Raw genomic sequence first — 20,433 nt, forward strand, 5'->3', positions numbered from 1 at the left:
TGAGAAGCCTACCTGTGGTTTAGTGGTACAGCCTAAGCTTTATAGTTCTGCAGTTGCAGATTAAATTCTTTCTGTTTCCTCCAAATACACGCTTCTAGTATCTCCTTTTAAGGATGAGACTTTGGGTCATGCCTTTTCATGTCCAATCTAAGTTTCTTTCATGTAATTAGTAAGAGTCCATGAGCTAGTGACGTATGGGATATACATTCCTACCAGGAGGGGCAAAGTTTCCCAAACCTCAAAATGCCTATAAATACACCCCTCACCACACCCACAAATCAGTTTTACAAACTTTGCCTCCTATGGAGGTGGTGAATTAAGTTTGTGCTAGATTCTACGTTGATATGCGCTCCGCAGCAGGTTGGAGCCCGGTTTTCCTCTCAGCGTGCAGTGAATGTCAGAGGGATGTGAGGAGAGTATTGCCTATTTGAATGCAGTGATCTCCTTCTACGGGGTCTATTTCATAGGTTCTCTGTTATCGGTCGTAGAGATTCATCTCTTACCTCCCTTTTCAGATCGACGATATACTCTTATATATACCATTTCCTCTACTGATTCTCGTTTCAGTACTGGTTTGGCTTTCTACTACATGTAGATGAGTGTCCTGGGGTAAGTAAGTCTTATTTTCTGTGACACTCTAAGCTATGGTTGGGCACTTTTTATATAAAGTTCTAAATATATGTATTCAAACATTTATTTGCCTTGACTCAGGATGTTCAACATTCCTTATTTCAGACAGTCAATTTCATATTTGGGATAATGCATATGAATAATTCATTTTTTTCTAACCTTAAAAATTTGACTTTCCCTGTGGGCTGTTAGGCTCGCGGGGGCTGAAAATGCTTCATTTTATTGCGTCATTCTTGGCGCGGACTTTTTTGGCGCAAAAATTATTTTCTGTTTCCGGCGTCATACGTGTCGCCGGAAGTTGCGTCATTTTTGACGTTCTTTTGCGCCAAAAGTGTCGGCGTTCCGGATGTGGCGTCATTTTTGGCGCCAAAAGCATTTAGGCGCCAAATAATGTGGGCGTCTTTTTTGGCGCGAAAAAATATGGGCGTCACTTTTGTCTCCACATTATTTAAGTCTCATTGATTTTTTGCTTCTGGTTGCTAGAAGCTTATTCACTGGCATTTTTTTTCCCATTCCTGAAACTGTCATTTAAGGAATTTGATCAATTTTGCTTTATATGTTGTTTTTTCTATTACATATTGCAAGATGTCCCACGTTGAAGCTGAGTCAGAAGATACTTCTGGAATATCCCTGCCTGGGGCTGGAGCTACCAAAGCTAAGTGTATCTACTGTAAACTTATGGTATCTGTTCCTCCAGCTGTTGTTTGTACTGTTTTGTCATGACAAACTGTTTATGCAGATAATATTTCCTTTAAGTACTGTTACATTACCTGTTGCTGTTCTGTCAACATCTAATACTCAGAGTGTTCCTGATAACATAAGAGATTTGTTTTTAAATCCATTAAGAAGGCTATGTCTGTTATTCCTCCTTCTAGTAAATGTAAAAAGTCTTTCTCCAACATAGGTGTGTCCGGTCCACGGCGTCATCCTTACTTGTGGGATATTCTCTTCCCCAACAGGAAATGGCAAAGAGCCCAGCAAAGCTGGTCACATGATCCCTCCTAGGCTCCGCCTACCCCAGTCATTCTCTTTGCCGTTGTACAGGCAACATCTCCACGGAGATGGCTTAGAGTTTTTTAGTGTTTAACTGTAGTTTTTATTATTCAATCAAGAGTTTGTTATTTTAAAATAGTGCTGGTATGTACTATTTACTCAGAAACAGAAAAGAGATGAAGATTTCTGTTTGTATGAGGAAAATGATTTTAGCACCGTAACTAAAATCCATGGCTGTTCCACACAGGACTGTTGAGAGCAATTAACTTCAGTTGGGGGAACAGTGTGCAGTCTCTTACTGCTTGAGGTATGACACATTCTAACAAGACGATGTAATGCTGGAAGCTGTCATTTTCCCTATGGGATCCGGTAAGCCATGTTTATTAAGATAGTAAATAAGGGCTTCACAAGGGCTTATTAAGACTGTAGACTTTTTCTGGGCTAAATCGATTCATTATTAACACATATTTAGCCTTGAGGAATCATTTATTCTGGGTATTTTGATATGATTATATCGGCAGGCACTGTTTTAGACACTTTATTCTTTAGGGGCTTTCCCTAATCATAGTCAGAGCCTCATTTTCGCGCCGGTATGGCGCACTTGTTTTTGAGGACAGCATGGCATGCAGCTGCATGTGTGTGGAGCTCTGATACATAGAAAAGTCTTTCTGAAGGCATCATTTGGTATCGTATTCCCCTTTGGGCTTGGTTGGGTCTCAGCAAAGCAGATTCCAGGGACTGTAAAGGGGTTAAATATAAAAACGGCTCCGGTTCCGTTATTTTAAGGGTTAAAGCTTCCAAATTTGGTGTGCAATACTTTTAAGGCTTTAAGACACTGTGGTGAAATTTTGGTGAATTTTGAACAATTCCTTCATACTTTTTCGCAATTGCAATAATAAAGTGTGTTTAGTTTAAAATTTAAAGTGACAGTAACGGTTTTATTTTAAAACGTTTTTTGTGCTTTGTTATCAAGTTTATGCCTGTTTAACATGTCTGAACTACCAGATAGATTGTGTTCTGACTGTGGGGAAACCAAGGTTCCTTCTCATTTAACTATATGTATTTTATGTCATAAAAAAATTTAGTAAAAATGATACCCAAGATGATTCCTCAAGTGAGGGGAGTAAGCATGGTACTGCATCATCCCCTCCTTCGTCTACACCAGTCTTGCCCATACAGGAGGCCCCTAGTACATCTAGTGTGCCAATACTCCTTACTATGCAACATTTAACGGCTGTAATGGATAATTCTATCAAAAACATTTTAGCCAATATGCCCACTTATCAGCGAAAGCGCGACTGCTCTGTTTTAGAAAATTCTGTAGAGCATGAGAACGCTGATGATATGGTTTCTGAAGGGCCCCTACACCAGTCTGAGGGGGCCAGGGAGGTTTTGTCTGAGGGAGAAATTTCAGATTCAGGAAACTTTTCTCAACAAGCTGAACCTGATGTGATTACTTTTAAATTTAAGTTGGAACATCTCCGCGCTCTGCTTAAGGAGGTGTTATCCAATTTGGATGATTGTGATTATCTGGTCATTCCAGAACCACTATGTAAAATGGAAAAGTTCTTAGAGGCCCCGGGGCCCCCCGAAGCTTTTCCTATATCCAAGCGGGTGGCGTACATTGTTAGTAAAGAATGGGACAGGCCCGGTATACCTTTAGTACCTCCCCCCATATTTATAAAATTGTTTTCCTATAGTCGACCCCAGAAAGGACTGATGGCAGACAGTCCCCAAGGTCGAGGGGGCGGTTTCTACTCTACACAAGCGCGCCACTATACCCATAGAAGATAGTTGTGCTTTCCAAGATCCTATGGATAAAAAATTAGAAGGTCTGCTAAAGATGTTTGTTCAGCAAGGTTCCCTTCTACAACCAATTGCATGCATTGTCCCTGTCACTGCAGCCGCGTGTTTCTAGTTTGATGAGCTAGGAAAGGCGATTATTAGTAATTCTTCTTCTTATGAGGAGATTATGGACAGAATTCGTGCTCTTAAATTGGCTAATTCTTTCACCCTAGACGCCACCTTGCAATTGGCTAGGTTAGCGGCGAAAAAATTCTGGGTTTGCTATTGTGGCGCAGAGCGCTTTGGTTAAAATCTTGGGCAGCGGATGCGTCTTCCAAGAACAAATTGCTTGACATTCCTTTCAAGGGGAAAACACTCTTTGGCCCTGACTTGAAAGAGATTATCTCTGATATCACTGGGGGCAAGGGCCACGCCCTTCCTCAGGATAGGTCTTTTCAAGACCAAAAATAAACCTAAGTTTCGTCCCTTTCGCAGAAACGGATCAGCCCCAAGGGCTACGTCCTCTAAGCAGGAAGGTAATACTTCTCAAGCCAATCCTGCCTGGAGACCTATGCAAGGCTGGAGCAAAGGAAAGCAGGCCAGGAAACCTGCCACTGCTACCAAGACAGCATGAAATGCGGGCCCCCGATCCGGGACCGGATCTGGTGGGGGGCAGACTCTCTCTCTTCGCTCAGGCTTGGGAAAGAGATGTTCTGGATCCTTGGGCGCTAGAAATAGTCTCCCAAGGTTATTCTCTGGAGTTCAAGGGGCTTCCTCCAAGGGGGAGGTTCCACAGGTCTCAGTTGTCTTCAGACCACATAAGAAGACAGGCATTCTTACATTGGGTAGAAGACCTGCTAAAAATGGGAGTGATTCATCCTGTTCCATTAGGAGAACAAGGGATGGGGTTCTACTCCAATCTGTTCATAGTTCCCAAAAAAGAGGGAACGTTCAGACCAATCTTAGATCTCAAGATCTTGAACAAGTTTCTCAAGGTTCCATCGTTCAAGATGGAAACCATTCGAACACTTCTTCCTTCCATCCAGGAAGGTCAATTCATGACCAAGGTGGATTTCAAGGATGCGTATCTACATATTCCTATCCACAAGGAACATCATCGGTTCCTAAGGTTTGCATTCCTGGACAAGCATTTCCAGTTCGTGGCATTTTCTTTCGGATTAGCCACTGCTCCTAGGATTTTCTCATAGGTACTAGGGTCCCTTCTGGCGGTGCTAAGACCAAGGGGCATTGCTGTAGTACCTTACTTGGACGACATTCTGATTCGAGCGTCGTCCCTTCCTCAAGTAAAGGCTCACACGGACATTGTCCTGGCCTTTCTCAGATCTCACGGATGGAAAGTGAACGTGGAAAAGAGTTCTCTATCTCCGTCAACGAGGGTTCCCTTCTTGGGAACTATAATAGACTCCTTAGAAACGGGTAGAATCTCTTCTACCGATAAATATTCTGGAACTGAGAGCGATATTCAATGCTCTCAAAGCTTGGCCTCAGCTAGCGAGGGCCAAGTTCATACATCAACCATCAGGGGGGAACAAGGAGTTCCCTAGCGATGGAAGAAGTGACCAAAATCATTCTATGGGCGGAGTCTCACTCCTGCCACCTGTCTGCTATCCACATCCCAGGAGTGGAAAATTGGGAAGCGGATTTTCTGAGTCGTCAGACATTGCATCCGGGGGAGTGGGAACTCCATCCGGAAATCTTTGCCCAAGTCACTCAACCGTGGGGCATTCCAGACATGGATCTGATGGCCTCTCGTCAGAACTTCAGAGTTCCTTACTACGGGTACAGATCCAGGGATCCCAAGGCGGCTCTAGTGGATGCACTAGTAGCACCTTGGACCTTCAAACTAGCTTATGTGTTCCCGCCGTTTCCTCTCATCCCCAGGCTGGTAGCCAGGATCAATCAGGAGAGGGCGTCGGTGATTTTGATAGCTCCTGCGTGGCCACGCAGGACTTGGTATGCAGATCTGGTGAATATGTCATCGGCTCCACCATGGAAGCTACCTTTGAGAGACCTTCTTGTTCTAGGTCCGTTCGACCCACTCCAGCTGACTGCTTGGAGATTGAACGCTTGATCTTATCAAAGCGAGGGTTCTCAGATTCTGTTATTAATACTCTTGTTCAGGCCTGAAAGCCTGTAACCAGAAAAATTACCACATAATTTGGTATATCTGTTGGTGTGAATCTGCAGGATTCCCTTGGGACAAGGTTAAGATTCCTAAGAGTCTATCCTTCCTTCGAGAAGGATTGGAAAAAGGATTATCTGCAAGTTCCTTGATGGGACAGATTTCTGCCTTGTCTGTGTTACTTCACAAAAAGCTGGCAGCTGTGCCAGATGTTCTAGCCTTTGTTCAGGCTCTGGTTAGAATCAAGCCTGTTTACAAAATTTTGACTCCTCCTTGGAGTCTCAACCTAGTTCTTTCAGTTCTTCAGGGGGTTCCGTTTGAACCCTTACATTCCGTTGATATTAAGTTATTATCTTGGAAAGTTTTGTTTTTGGTTGCAATTTCTTCTGCTAGAAGAGTTTCAGAATTATCTGCTCTGCAGTGTTCTTCTCCTTATCTGGTGTTCCATGCAGATAAGGTGGTTTTGCGTACTAAACCTGGTTTTCTTCCAAAAGTTGTTTCTAACAAAAACATTAACCAGGAGATAGTTGTGCCTTCTTTGTGTCCTAATCCAGTTTCAAAGAAGGAACGTTTGTTGCACAACTTGGATGTAGTTCGTGCTCTCAAATTTTACTTAGCAGCTACTAAGGATTTCAGACAAACTTTGTCTTTGTTGTTTATTCTGGTAAACGGAGAGGTCAAAAAGCAACTTCTACCTCTCTCTCCTTCTGGATTAAAAGCATTATCCGATTGGCTTATGAGACTGCCGGACGGCAGCCTCCTGAAAGAATCACAGCTCACTCCACTAGGGCTGTGGCTTCCACATGGGCCTTCAAGAACGAGGCTTCTGTTGATCAGATATGTAAGGCAGCGACTTGGTCTTCACTGCACACTTTTTCTAAATTTTACAAATTTGATACTTTTGCTTCTTCTGAGGCTATTTTTGGGAGAAAGGTTTTGCAAGCCGTGGTGCCTTCCATTTAGGTGACCTGATTTGCTCCCTCCCTTCATCCGTGTCCTAAAGCTTTGGTATTGGTTCCCACAAGTAAGGATGACGCCGTGGACCGGACACACCTATGTTTGAGAAAACAGAATTTATGTTTACCTGATAAATTACTTTCTCCAACGGTGTGTCCGGTCCACGGCCCGCCCTGGTTTTTTTAATCAGGTCTGATAATTTATTTTCTTTAACTACAGTCACCACGGTAACATATGGTTTCTCCTATGCAAATATTCCTCCTTAACGTCGGTCGAATGACTGGGGTAGGCGGAGCCTAGGAGGGATCATGTGACCAGCTTTGCTGGGCTCTTTGCCATTTCCTGTTGGGGAAGAGAATATCCCACAAGTAAGGATGACGCCGTGGACCGGACACACCGTTGGAGAAAGTAATTTATCAGGTAAACATAAATTCTGTTTTTAAAACTTCTCATTTTTCAGATGAATTTTTAAATGAACATCATCATTCTGATTCTGATAATGGTTCTTCTGGTTCAGAGGATTATGTCTCAGAGGTTGATGCTGATAAATCTTCATATTTATTTAAAATGAAATTTATTCGTTCTTTACTTAAAGAAGTCCTAATTGCATTAGAAATTGAGGATTCTGGTCCTCTTGATACTAAATCTAAACGTTTAGATAAGGTTTTTAAATCTCCTGTAGTTATTTCAGAAGTTTTTCCTGTCCCTAGTGCTATTTCTGAAGTAATTTCCAGGGAATGGAATAATTTGGGTAATTCATTTACTCCTTCTAAACGTTTTAAGCAATTATATCCTGTGCCATCTGACAGATTAGAGTTTTGGGACAAAATCCCTAAAGTTGATGGGGCTGTCTCTACTCTTGTTAAGCGTACTATTCCTACGGCAGATGGTACTTCCTTAAGGATCCTTTAGATAGGAAAATTGAATCCTTTCTAAGAAAAGCTTACTTGTGTTCAGGTAATCTTCTTAGACCTGCTATATCTTTAGCGGATGTTGCTGCAGCTTCATCTTTTGGTTAGAAGCTTTAGCGCAACAAGTAACAGATCATAATTCTCATAGCATTTTTATTCTTCAACATGCTAATAATTTTATTTGTAATGCCATCTTTGATATCATTAGAGTTGATGTCAGGTATATGTCTCTAGCTATTTTAGCTAGAAGAGCTTTATGGCTTAAGACTTGGAATGCTGTTATGTCTTCTAAGTCTACTCTGCTTTCCCTTTCTTTCCAGGGTAATGATCGTTTTCATTCCTTTTGTCACAACAAGGAACAAAAACCTGATCCTTCATCCTCAGGAGCGATATCAGTTTGGAAACCATCTCCAGTCTGGAATAAATCCAAGCCTTTTAGAAAATCAAAGCCAGCTCCTAAGTCCACATGAAGGTGCGGCCCTCATTCCAGCTCAGCTGGTAGGGGGCAGATTACGTTTTTTCTAAGAAATTTGGATCAATTCCGTTCACAATCTTTGGATTCAGAACATTGTTTCAGAAGGTTACAGAATTGGCTTCAAGATAAGGCCTCCTGCAAAGAGATTTTTTCTTTCCCGTGTCCCAGTAAACCCAGCGAAGGCTCAAGCATTTCTGAAATGTGTTTCAGATCTAGAGTTGACTGTAGTAATTTTGCCAGTTCCAGTTCTGGAACAGGGACTGGGGTTTTATTCAAATCTCTTCATTGTACCAAAGAAGGAAAATTCCTTCAGACCAGTTCTGGATCTAAAAATATTGAATCGTTATGTAAGGATACCAACATTCAAAATGGTAACTGTAAGGACTATCCTGCCTTTTGTTCAACAAGGGCATTATATGTCTACTATAGATTTACAGGATGCATATCTGCATATTCCGATTCATCCAGATCACTATCAGTTTCTGAGATTCTCTTTCCTAGATAAGCATTACCAGTTTGTGGCTCTGCCGTTTGGCCTAGCTACAGCTCCAAGAATTTTTTACGAAGGTTCTCGGTGCCCTTCTGTCTGTAATCAGAGAACAGGGTATTGTGGTATTCCTTATTTGGACGATATCTTGGTACTTGCTCAGTCTTCATATTTAGCAGAATCTCATTCGAATCGACTTGTGTTGTTTCTTCAACATCATGGTTGGAGGATCAATTTACCAAAAAGTTCATTGATTCCTCAGACTTAGGTAACCTTTTTAGGTTTTCAGATAGATTCAGTATCCATGACTCTATCTTTGATAGACATGAGACATCTAAAGTTGATATCAGCTTGTCGAAACCTTCAGTCACAATCTTTCCCTTCGGTAGCCTTATGCATGGAAATTCTAGGTCTTATGACTGCGGCATCGGACGCGATCCCCTTTGCTCGTTTTCACATGCAGCCTCTTCAGCTCTGTATGCTGAACCAGTGGTGCAGGGATTACACAAAGATATCTCAATTAATATCTTTAAAACCGATTGTACGACACTCTCTGACGTGGTGGACAGATCACCATCGTTTAGTTCAGGGGGCTTCTTTTGTTCTTCCGACCTGGACTGTAATTTCAACAGATGCAAGTCTTGCAGGTTGGGGAGCTGTGTGGGGGTCTCTGACAGCACAAGGGGTTTGGGAATCTCAGGAGGTGAGATTACCGATCAATATTTTGGAACTCCGTGCAATTTTCAGAGCTCTTCAGTCTTGGCCTCTTCTGAAGAGAGAATCGTTCATTTGTTTTCAGACAGACAATGTCACAACTGTGGCATACATCAATCATCAAGGAGGGACTCACAGTCCTCTGGCTATGAAAGAAGTATCTCGAATTCTGGTTTGGGCGGAATCCAGCTCCTGTCTAATCTCTGCGGTTCATATTCCAGGAATAGACAATTGGGAAGCGGATTATCTCAGTCGCCAAACGTTGCATCCGGGCGAATGGTCTCTTCACCCAGAGGTATTTCTTCAGATTGTTCAAATGTGGGAACTTCCAGAAATAGATCTGATGGCTTCTCATCTAAACAAGAAACTTCCCAGGTATCTGTCCAGATCCCGGGATCCTCAGGCGGAGGCAGTGGATGCATTATCACTTCCTTGGAAGTATCATCCTGCCTATATCTTTCCGCCTCTAGTTCTTCTTCCAAGAGTAATCTCCAAGATTCTGAAGGAATGCTCGTTTGTTCTGCTGGAAGCTCCAGCATGGCCTCACAGGTTTTGGTATGTGGATCTTGTACGGATGGCCTCTTGCCAACCGTGGACTCTTCCGTTAAGACCAGACCTTCTGTCGCAAGGTCCTTTTTTCCATCAGGATCTCAAATCCTTAAATTTAAAGGTATGGAGATTGAACGCTTGATTCTTGGTCAAAGAGGTTTCTCTGACTCTGTGATTAATACTATGTTACAGGCTCGTAAATCTGTATCTAGAGAGATATATTATAGAGTCTGGAAGACTTATATTTCTTGGTGTCTTTCTCATCATTTTTCCTGGCATTCTTTTAGAATTCCGAGAATTTTACAGTTTCTTCAGGATGGTTTAGATAAAGGTTTGTCCGCAAGTTCCTTGAAAGGTCAAATCTCTGCTCTTTCTGTTCTTTTTCACAGAAAGATTGCTAATCTTCCTGATATTCATTGTTTTGTACAAGCCTTGGTTCGTATTAAACCTGTCATTAAGTCAATTTCTCCTCCTTGGAGTTTGAATTTGGTTCTGGGGGCTCTTCAAGCTCCTCCGTTTGAACCTATGCATTCATTGGACATTAAATTACTTTCTTGGAAAGTTTTGTTCCTTTTGGCCATCTCTTCTGCCAGAAGAGTCTCTGAATTGTCTGATTTTTCATCAGGATAAGGCAGTGTTGCAAACTTCTTTTGAATTTTTACCTAAGGTTGTGAATTCCAACAACATTAGTAGAGAAATTGTAGTTCCTTCATTATGCCCTAATCCTAAGAATTCTAAGGAGAAATCATTGCATTCTTTGGATGTTGTTAGAGCTTTGAAATATTATGTTGAAGCTACTAAGACTTTCCGAAAGACTTCTAGTCTATTTGTCATCTTTTCCGGTTCTAGAAAAGGCCAGAAAGCATCTTGGTTGAAATCTTTAATTCATCATGCCTATGTTGAGTCGGGTATAACTCCGCCTCAGAGGATTACAGCTCATTCTACTAGGTCAGTTTCTACTTCCTGGGCGTTTAGGAATGAAGCTTCGGTTGATCAAATTTGCAAAGCAGCAACTTGGTCTTCTTTGCATACTTTTTTTAAATTCTACCATTTTGATGTGTTTTCTTCTTCTGAAGCAGTTTTTGGTAGAAAAGTACTTCAGGCAGCTGTTTCAGTTTGAATCTTCTGCTTATGTTTTCATTTAAACTTTATTTTGGGTGAAGATTATTTTCAGCAGGAATTGGCTGTCTTTATTTTATCCCTCCCTCTCTAGTGACTCTTGCGTGGAAAGATCCACATCTTGGGTAGTCATTATCCCATACGTCACTAGCTCATGGACTCTTGCTAATTACATGAAAGAAAACATAATTTATGTAAGAACTTACCTGATAAATTCATTTCTTTCATATTAGCAAGAGTCCATGAGGCCCACCCTTTTTTGTGGTGGTTATGATTTTTTTGTATAAAGCACAATTATTCCAATTCCTTATTTCTTTCATGTAATTAGCAAGAGTCCATGAGCTAGTGACGTATGGGATATACATTCCTACCAGGAGGGGCAAAGTTTCCCAAACCTTAAAATGCCTATAAATACACCCCTCACCACACCCACAATTCAGTTTTACAAACTTTGCCTCCGATGGAGGTGGTGAAGTAAGTTTGTGCTAGATTCTACGTTGATATGCGCTCCGCAGCAAGTTGGAGCCCGGTTTTCCTCTCAGCGTGCAGTGAATGTCAGAGGGATGTGAGGAGAGTATTGCCTATTTGAATGCAGTGATCTCCTTCTACGGGGTCTATTTCATAGGTTCTCTGTTATCGGTCGTAGAGATTCATCTCTTACCTCCCTTTTCAGATCGACGATATACTCTTATATATACCATTACCTCTGCTGATTCTCGTTTCAGTACTGGTTTGGCTTTCTACAAACATGTAGATGAGTGTCCTGGGGTAAGTAAATCTTATTTTCTGTGACACTCTAAGCTATGGTTGGGCACTTTGTTTATAAAGTTCTAAATATATGTATTCAAACATTTATTTGCCTTGACTCAGAATGTTCAGCTTTCCTTATTTTTCAGACAGTCAGTTTCATATTTGGGATAATGCATTTGAATTAATCATTTTTTCTTACCTTCAAAAATTTGACTCTTTTTTTCCTGTGGGCTGTTAGGCTCGCGGGGGCTGAAAATGCTTCATTTTATTGCGTCATTCTTGGCGCTGACTTTTTTGGCGCAAAAATTCTTTTCCGTTTCCGGCGTCATACGTGTCGCCGGAAGTTGCGTCATTTTTTGACGTTATTTTGCGCCAAAAATGTCGGCGTTCCGGATGTGGCGTCATTTTTGGCGCCAAAAGCATTTAGGCGCCAAATAATGTGGGCGTCTTATTTGGCGCTAAAAAATAAGGGCGTCGCTTTTGTCTCCACATTATTTAAGTCTTATTTTTTCAGTGCTTCTGGTTGCTAGAAGCTTGTTCTTTGGCATTTTTTCCCATTCCTGAAACTGTCATTTAAGGAATTTGATCAATTTTGCTTTATATGTTGTTTTTTCTCTTACATATTGCAAGATGTCTCACGTTGCATCTGAGTCAGAAGATACTACAGGAAAATCGCTGTCTACTGCTGGAGCTACCAAGCTAAGTGTATCTGCTATAATTTTTGGTATCTGTTTCTCCAGCTGTTGTTTGTATTGCATGTCATGACAAACTTATTAATGCAGATAAAATTTCCTTTAGTACTGTTACATTACCTGTTGCTGTTCCGTCAACATCTAATTTTCAGAGTGTTCCTGATAAACATAAGAGATTTTATTTTTTAAATCCATTAAGAAGGCTATGTCTGTTATTTCTCCTTCTAGTTTACATAAAAGTCTTTTAAAACTTCTCTTTTTTCAGATGAATTTTTAAATGAACATCATCATTCTGATACTGATAATGGTTCTTCTGGTTCAGAGGTTTCTGTCTCAGAGGTTGATGCTGATAAATCTTTGTATTTGTTCAAGATGGAATTTATTCGTTCTTTATTTAAAGAAGTATTAATTGCATTAGAAATAGAGGATTCTGGTCCTCTTGATTCTAAATCTAAACGTTTAAATAAGGTTTTTAAATCTCCTGTAGTTATTCCAGAAGTGTTTAATCTCCCTGATGCTATTTCTGAAGTAATTTCCAGGGAATGGAATAATTTGGGTAATTCTTTTACTCCTTCTAAACGTTTAAGCAATTATATCCTGTGCCATCTGACAGATTAGAGTTTTTTTGGGACAAAATCCCTAAGGTTATGGGGCTGTCTCTACTCCTGCTAAATGTGCTACTATTCCTACGGCAGATAGTAATTCATTTAAGGATCCTTTAGATAGGAAAATTGAATCCTTTCTAAGAAAAGCTTACTTATGTTCAGGTAATCTTCTTAGACTTGCTATATTTTTAGCGGATGTTGCTGCAGCTTCAACTTTTTGGTTAGAAGCTTTAGCGCAACAAGTAACAGATCATAATTTTATAGCATTATTATTATTCTATAACATGCTAATAATTTTATTGGTGATACCATCTTTTGATATCATTAGAGTTGATGTCAGGTATATGTCTCTAGCTATTTTAGCTAGAAAAGCTTTATGGATTAAACTTGGAATACTGATATGTCTTCTAAGTCAACTTTGCTTTCCCTTTCTTTCCAGGGTAATAAATTATTATTTCAACTGTTTCTGGAAGGAAGGGAACTTTTTTTCCAAAGGATAAAAAATCTAAGGTAAATTTAGGTCTAATAATCATTTCGTTCCTTTCCTCACAATAAGGAACAAAAGCCTGATCCTTCATTCTCAGGAGCGGTATCAGTTTGGAAACTATTTCCAGTTTGGAATATATCCAAGCCTTTTAGAAAACCTATAGCCAGCTCCTAAGTACCCATGAAGGTGCGGACCTTATTCCAGCTCAGCTGGTATGGGGCAGATTACGTTTTCTTCAAAGAAATTTTGATCAATTCCGTTCTCAATTTCTGGTTTCAGAACATTGTTTCAGAAAGGTACAGAATTGGCTTCAGTTAAGGCCTCCTGCTAAGAGATTTTTTTCTTTCCCGTGTCCCAGTTAACACAGCAAAGGCTCAGCATTTCTGAAATGTGTTTCAGATCTAGAGTTGGCTGGAGTAATTATGCCAGTTCCAGTTCTGGAACAGGGGCTGGGGTTTTATTTTATCTCTTCATTGTACCAAAGAAGGTCAATTCCTTCAGACCAGTTCCGGATCTATCAATATTGAATCGTTATGTAAGGATACCAACATTCAAGATGGTTACTGTAGGACTGTCCTGCCTTTTGTTTAGCAAGGGCATTTTATGTCTACAATAGATTTACAGGATGTGTATCTACATATTCCGATTCATCCAGATCACTTTTAGTGTCTGAGATTCTCTTTTTAGACAAGCATTACCAGTTTTGTGGCTCTACCGTTTGGCCTAGCCTCAGTTCCAAGAATTTTTTTCAAAGGTTCTCGGTGCCCTTCTTTCTGTAATCAGAGAACAGGGTTTTTTGGTATTTCCTTATTGGACAATATCTGGGTACTTGCTCAGTCTTCTCATTTTCGAAGAATCTCATACGAATCGACTTGTGTTGTTTCTTCAAGTTCATGGTTGGAGGATCAATTTACCAATCAGTTCATTGATTCCTCAGACAAGTGTAACCTTTTTAGGTTTCTAGAATAGATTCAGTGTCTATGACTCTGTCCTTGTCAGACAAGAGAAGTTTAACATTGATATCAGCTTGTCAAAACCTTCAGTCACAATCATTCCCTTTGGTAGCCTTATGCATGGAAATTTTAGGTCTTAGGACTGCCGCATCAGATGCGATCTCCTTTGCTCGTTTTCACATGCGACCTCTTCAGCTCTGTATGCTGAACCAATGGTGCAGGGATTACTCAAAGATATCTCAATTAATATCTTTAAACCGATTATACGACACTCTCTGACGTGGTGGACAGATCACCATCGTTTAGTTCAGGGGGCTTCTTTGTTCTTCTGACCTGGACTATAATCTCAACAGATGCAAGTCTTACAGGTTGGGGAGCTGTGTGGGGGTATCTGACGGCACAAGGGGTTTGGGAATCTCAGGAGGTGAGATTTCCGATCAATATTTTGGAACTCCGTGCAATTTCAGAGCTCTTCAGTCTTGGCCTCTTCTGAAGAGAGAGTTGTTCATTTGTTTTCAGATAGACAATGTCACAACTGTGGCATACATCAATCATCTAGGAGGGACTCACAGTCCTCTGGCTATGAAAGAAGTATCTCGAATTTTGGTTTGGGCGGAATCCAGCTCCTGTCTAATCTCTGCGGTTCATATCCCAGGTATGGACAATTGGAAAGCGGATTATCTCAGTCGCCAAACGTTGCACCTGGGCGAATGGTCTTCACCCAGAGGTATTTCCTCAGATTGTTCAAATGTGGGAACGCTCAGAAATAGATCTGATGGCTTCTCATCTAAACAAGAAACTTCCCTGGTATCTGTCCGGATCCAGGGATCCTCGGGCGGAGGCAGTGGATGCATTATCTCTTCCTTACAAGTGTCATCCTGCCTATATCTTTCCGCCTCTAGTTCTTCTTCCAAGGGTATTCTCTAATATTCTAAAGGAATGCTCGTTTGTCCTGCTGGTAGCTCCAGCATGGCCTCACAGGTTTTGGTATGCGGATCTTGTCCGGATGGCCTCTTGCCAGCTGTGGACTCTTCCGTTAAGACCAGTCTTTCTGTCTCAAGGTTCTTTTTTCCATCAGGATCTCAAAACCTTAATTTTAAGGTGTGGAGTTTGAACGCTTGATTCTTGGTCAAAGAGGTTTCTCTGACTCTGTGATTGATACTATGTGACAGGCTCGTAAATCTGTATCTAGAGAGATATATTATAGATAGATATTATATTTCTTCAGGATGGTTTAGATAAAGGTTTGTCCGCAAGTTTTTTGAAAGACAAATCTCTGCTCTTTCTGTTCTTTTTCACAGAAGGATTGCTAATCTTCCTGATATTCATTGTTTTGTACAAGCTTTGGTTCGTATAAAACCTGTCATTAAGTCAATTTCTCCTCTTTGGAGTTTGAATTTGGTTCTGGGGGCTCTTCAAGCTTCTCCTTTTGAACCCATGCATTCTTTGGTCGTTATATTACTTTCTTGGAAAGTTTTGTTTCTTTTGGCCATCTCTTCTGCCAGAAGAGTCTCTGAATTATCTACTCTTTTTTGTGAGTCTCCTTTTCTGATTTTGCATCAGGATAAGGCGGTGCTGCGAACTTCTTTTGAATTTTTTACCTAAGGTTGTGAATTCTAACAACATTAGTAGAGAAATTGTGGTTCCTTCATTATGTCCTAATCCTATGAATTCTAAGGAGAAATCATTGCATTCTTTGGATGCTGTTAGAGCTTTGTAATATTATGTTGAAGCTACTAAGTCTTTCCGAAAGACTTCTAGTCTATTTGTCATCTTTTCCGGTTCTAGAAAAGACCAGAAAGCTTCTGCCATTTCTTTGGCATCTTGGTTGAAATCTTTATTTCATCATGCCTATGTTGAGTCGGGTAACACTCCGCCTCAAAGGATTACAGCTCATTCTACTAGGTCAGTTTCTACTTCCTGGGCGTTTAAGAATGAAGCTTCGGTTGATCAGATTTGCAAAACAGCAACTTGGTCCTCTTTGCATACTTTTTCTAAATTCTACCATTTTGATGTGTTTTCTTCTTCTGAAGCAGTTTTTGGTAGAAACGTACTTCAGGCAGTGGTTTCAGTTTGAATCTTCTGCTTATGTTTTTTCATTAAAATTTTATTCTGGGTGTGGATTATTTTCAGCAGGAATTGGCTGTCTTTATTTTATCCCTCCCTCTCTAGTGACTCTTGTGTGGAAAGATCCACATCTTGGGTAATCATTATCCCATACGTCACTAGCTCATGGACTCTTGCTAATTACATGAAAGAAAACATAATTTATGTAAGAACTTACCTGATAAATTAATTTCTTTCATATTAGCAAGAGTCCATGAGGCCCGCCCTTTTTTGTGGTGGTTTTGATTTTTTTGTATAAAGCACAATTATTCCAATTCCTTATTTTATATGCTTTCGCACTTTTTTCTTATCACCCCACTTCTTGGCTATTCGTTAAACTGAATTGTGGGTGTGGTGAGGGGTGTATTTATAGGCATTTTAAGGTTTGGGAAACTTTGCCCCTCCTGGTAGGAATGTATATCCCATACGTCACTAGCTCATGGACTCTTGCTAATATGAAAGAAATTAATTTATCAGGTAAGTTCTTACATAAATAATGTTTTTTTATGCTTTCGCACTTTTTTCTTATCACCCCACTTCTTGGCTATTCGTTAAACTGATTTGTGGGTGTGGTGAGGGGTGTATTTATAGGCATTTTGAGGTTTGGGAAACTTTGCCCCTCCTGGTAGGAATGTATATCCCATACGTCACTAGCTCATGGACTCTTGCTAATATGAAAGAAATTAATTTATCAGGTTCTTACATAAATTATGTTTTTCCTCCCAGGGGCAGATTTCTCTTTCTAGAGTATCTGCAATCCACGTAGGATGAGAGGCATTCCTTGAACTGGATTGAGGGTCGTCATCTCTGGGAGTGACAGTTCCAGTCCCAGTTTGGGAACGGGATATAGGTATTTACCTCATATATTTCAGATTCCTTCAAAATAGTATCTTTGGTTCTAGTGGACCTGTTCATATTGAACTTAGACCTGAGAGATTTATTGTTTACTTAATCGGAATCTTCTCTAGTTTTCTTAGTTTGCGCCATCCCAGTCAGACCTTTAGGTCTTGGGGCATTGCAAGTGTGTTTTTCTGGACAATATATAGTTCAGGTATCATCCTGACTTCGAGCTAACTCTCTTCTAAGAGATCTTGTCCAATCTTATTTTCCGAGGATGGGAAATGAATCTGGAGAAGAGTTCCCTTGTACTATCCACAAGGGTAATTTATTTGGGACTACCGCCACAATACCCTGAATGCACCCGATTTCGTTTGATCTCAGAAGCTATGCAGGGTCAGGTCTGATCAGTACCTGGATGGGAAACCGCCTGGGAACACCAGGTGCGGTATGCTTGGACTTTTATTTGATTATTTGTCTAGATATCTTTCAGAGGTCAGAAAATAAAGGATTTATTCCTTTTCCCCACTCTGCAGTCTTCTGTCTGGCCAACAGTAAGTTTCTTTCATGTAATTGGCAAGAGTCCATGAGCTAGTGACCTATGGGATATACATTCCTACCAGGAGGGGCAAAGTTTCCCAAACCTCAAAATGCCTATAAATACACCCCCCACCACACCCACAATTCAGTTTTACAAACTTTGCCTCCTATGGAGGTGGTGAAGTAAGTTTGTGCTAGATTTCTACGTTGATATGCGCTTCGCAGCATGCTGAAGCCCTGTTTTCCTCTCAGAGTGCAGTGAATGACAGAGGGATGTGAAGGGAGTATTGCCTATTGAATGCAATGGCCATCCTATCGGGGATCTATTTCATAGGTTCTCTGTTATCGGTCGTAGAGATTCTTCTCCTACTTCCCTTTTCAGATCGACGATATACTCTTATATACCATTACCTCTGCTGATTCTCGTTTCAGTACTGGTTTGGCTATCTACTATATGTAGATGAGTGTCTTTTGGTAAGTAAATCTTATTTTATTTATGACACTCTCAGCTATGGTTTGGCACTTTATATGTAAAGTTCTAAATGTATGTTTTATACTTATATTTGCCATGATTCAGGTTAATCAGTATATTTCCTTCTTACAGACTGTCAGTTTCATTTTTGGGAAATGCATTTAAATAAAAAAAATTCTTACCTGAAAATTTTTCATTTGACTTTTTTTCTAAATTGCGGGCTGTTAGGCTCGCGGGTGCAAAAAATGCTAGAATTTATTGCGTTATTTTTGGCGCGAGAATTACGTTTGACGTCGATGACGTCATTTCCGGCGTCGTAGTTGACGCCGAGAGTTTTCACGTAGTTGCGTCATCTATGACGCTCGTGTCTGTTAGACGTTCTTGGCACCAAAAAATATTTTGTCAGTTGTGGGCGTCATACTTGGCGCCAGATTCTGACATTATTTAAGTCTTTATTAAATCTGCTTCTGGTTTTCAGAGGCTTATTTTGTTTGCATTTTATTCTCATTCCTGAAACTGTCATTTAAGGAAATTGATATTTTGCTTTATATGTTGTTTTTTTTTCTCTTACATTTGCAAGATATCTCAAAAACTGTTCCTGTATCAGAAAATACTGTTGGATTCCTGATGACTGTTATCAGTCCTACCAAAGCTAAGTTCATTTATTTTAATGTTATGAATTTTTATCTTTAGCTATGGTTTGTAATAAGTTATCATGATAGTTACATGCAGAGTCCATTAGTATTAATGCATTATCTATTGCTATTCCTTTTACATCTAATGTACAAGATATACCTAGGAATTTATAAGAATATTTTTCTGATTCTATCCTAAAGGCTTTGTCTGCCATCCCGCCTTCTAATAAAATGTATAGGTCTTTTTTAAACTTCTCATTTAGTTGATGAATTTTCAAAATGACCGACAACATACTGAATTATCCTTCTCTGATGATGTTTTATCTCATTCAGAATATCCTTCATCAGATATTGACACTAACAAATCTAATTTTTTACTTTTAAATAGAGTACATTCGTTCTTTGTTGAAAAGGTGTTGATTATATTGTATATTGAGGAGACTAGTTCTTTTGATTTTAAGACTAGCTAACATTTTCTGCTTATTAACCTCCTGTGGTTTCTTCAGAGGTTTTTTTTCAGTTCCTGATACTAGGGAATGGAATAGGCCTGGGACTTCTTTTATTCCTTCTTTAAGTTGTATCCTTTGCCAGCAGTTAGTTTAGAGTTTGGGGAAAGATCCCCAAAGTTAATGGGGCTATCTCTACTCTTGCTAAACATATTACTATTCCTATAGAAAATAGTATTTATTTTTTAAATTCCTTCAGATGGGAAACTTGTATCTTATCTAAGGAAAATTATTTTATTTTCAAGTCCTTTTCTTAGGCCTGCAATTTATTTGGCTGATGTTGCAACTGCTTCAACTTTCTGGTTGGATACTTTAGTGCAACAAGTATCGGATTATGATTTGTTTAGCATTGATAAGTTAATCAACATGCTAATAATTTCATTTGTGTCGTCATTTTTTGATATTTTCTCAATTGAGGTTAAATCTATGTCTTTAGCTATTTTAGCTAGAAGAACTTTGTGTCTTAAATCTTGGAATGCTATTTTGATTTCTAAGATCCATATTTCTTTTTTTCCAAGGTAATCAATTATTTGGTTCACAATTGGATTCGATTCTTTCAACTGTTACTCTGGGGAAGGGAGTTTTTTTGCTTCAAGATTAAGTTCTAAGAGTAAATCTTAAGCTTATATTAATTTTTGTTCTTAATAAGGAACGTAATCCTAATTCTTCCCCAAGTATCATGTTTATAATTAGAAGCTTTCTTCAACATGGAATGAATTCAAGCCATTTAAAAGATCAAAGTCAGCCCCCAAATTTGCATGTAGGTGCGGCTCTTATTCCAGCTTAGCTGGTAATGGGCAGGTTAAGACTTTTTTTCAATTTGTTTGGTTCAATTCAGTTCAAACTTCTTAGATTGAGGTACAGAGTAGGATTCAGAGTAAAACCACCTGTGAGAAGTCTTTTTCTCTCTAGCATATTCCAGCTATTCCAGTAAGGCTCATACTTTCCTGAAGTATTGGGTACTTGTAAAGCGCGGCTGGTTACCCGTTGGGGTCTCAAGGCGCTGCTCAGACCTGGAGTTATCTGGGGTATTCATTACGGTTCCATTTCAGTAACAGGGTTTGGGGTTTGTCCCAAAGATAGAAAA

General features: G+C 39.9%; 1 protein-coding gene and 1 pseudogene across 1 annotated transcript in view; both read left to right on the forward strand.

Moving 5' to 3' along the window:
- KDM6A (lysine demethylase 6A) overlaps positions 1 to 20,433 on the forward strand; it is a 926,232-nt gene that overhangs the window by 857,540 nt on the left and 48,259 nt on the right. The gene's annotated exons all lie outside the window — the stretch shown is intronic.
- Positions 17,530 to 17,648, forward strand: LOC128654849 (uncharacterized; annotated as a pseudogene).

The sequence above is a fragment of the Bombina bombina genome, chromosome 3 (assembly GCF_027579735.1).
Source record: "Bombina bombina isolate aBomBom1 chromosome 3, aBomBom1.pri, whole genome shotgun sequence".
NCBI classification, from domain to species: domain Eukaryota; kingdom Metazoa; phylum Chordata; class Amphibia; order Anura; family Bombinatoridae; genus Bombina; species Bombina bombina.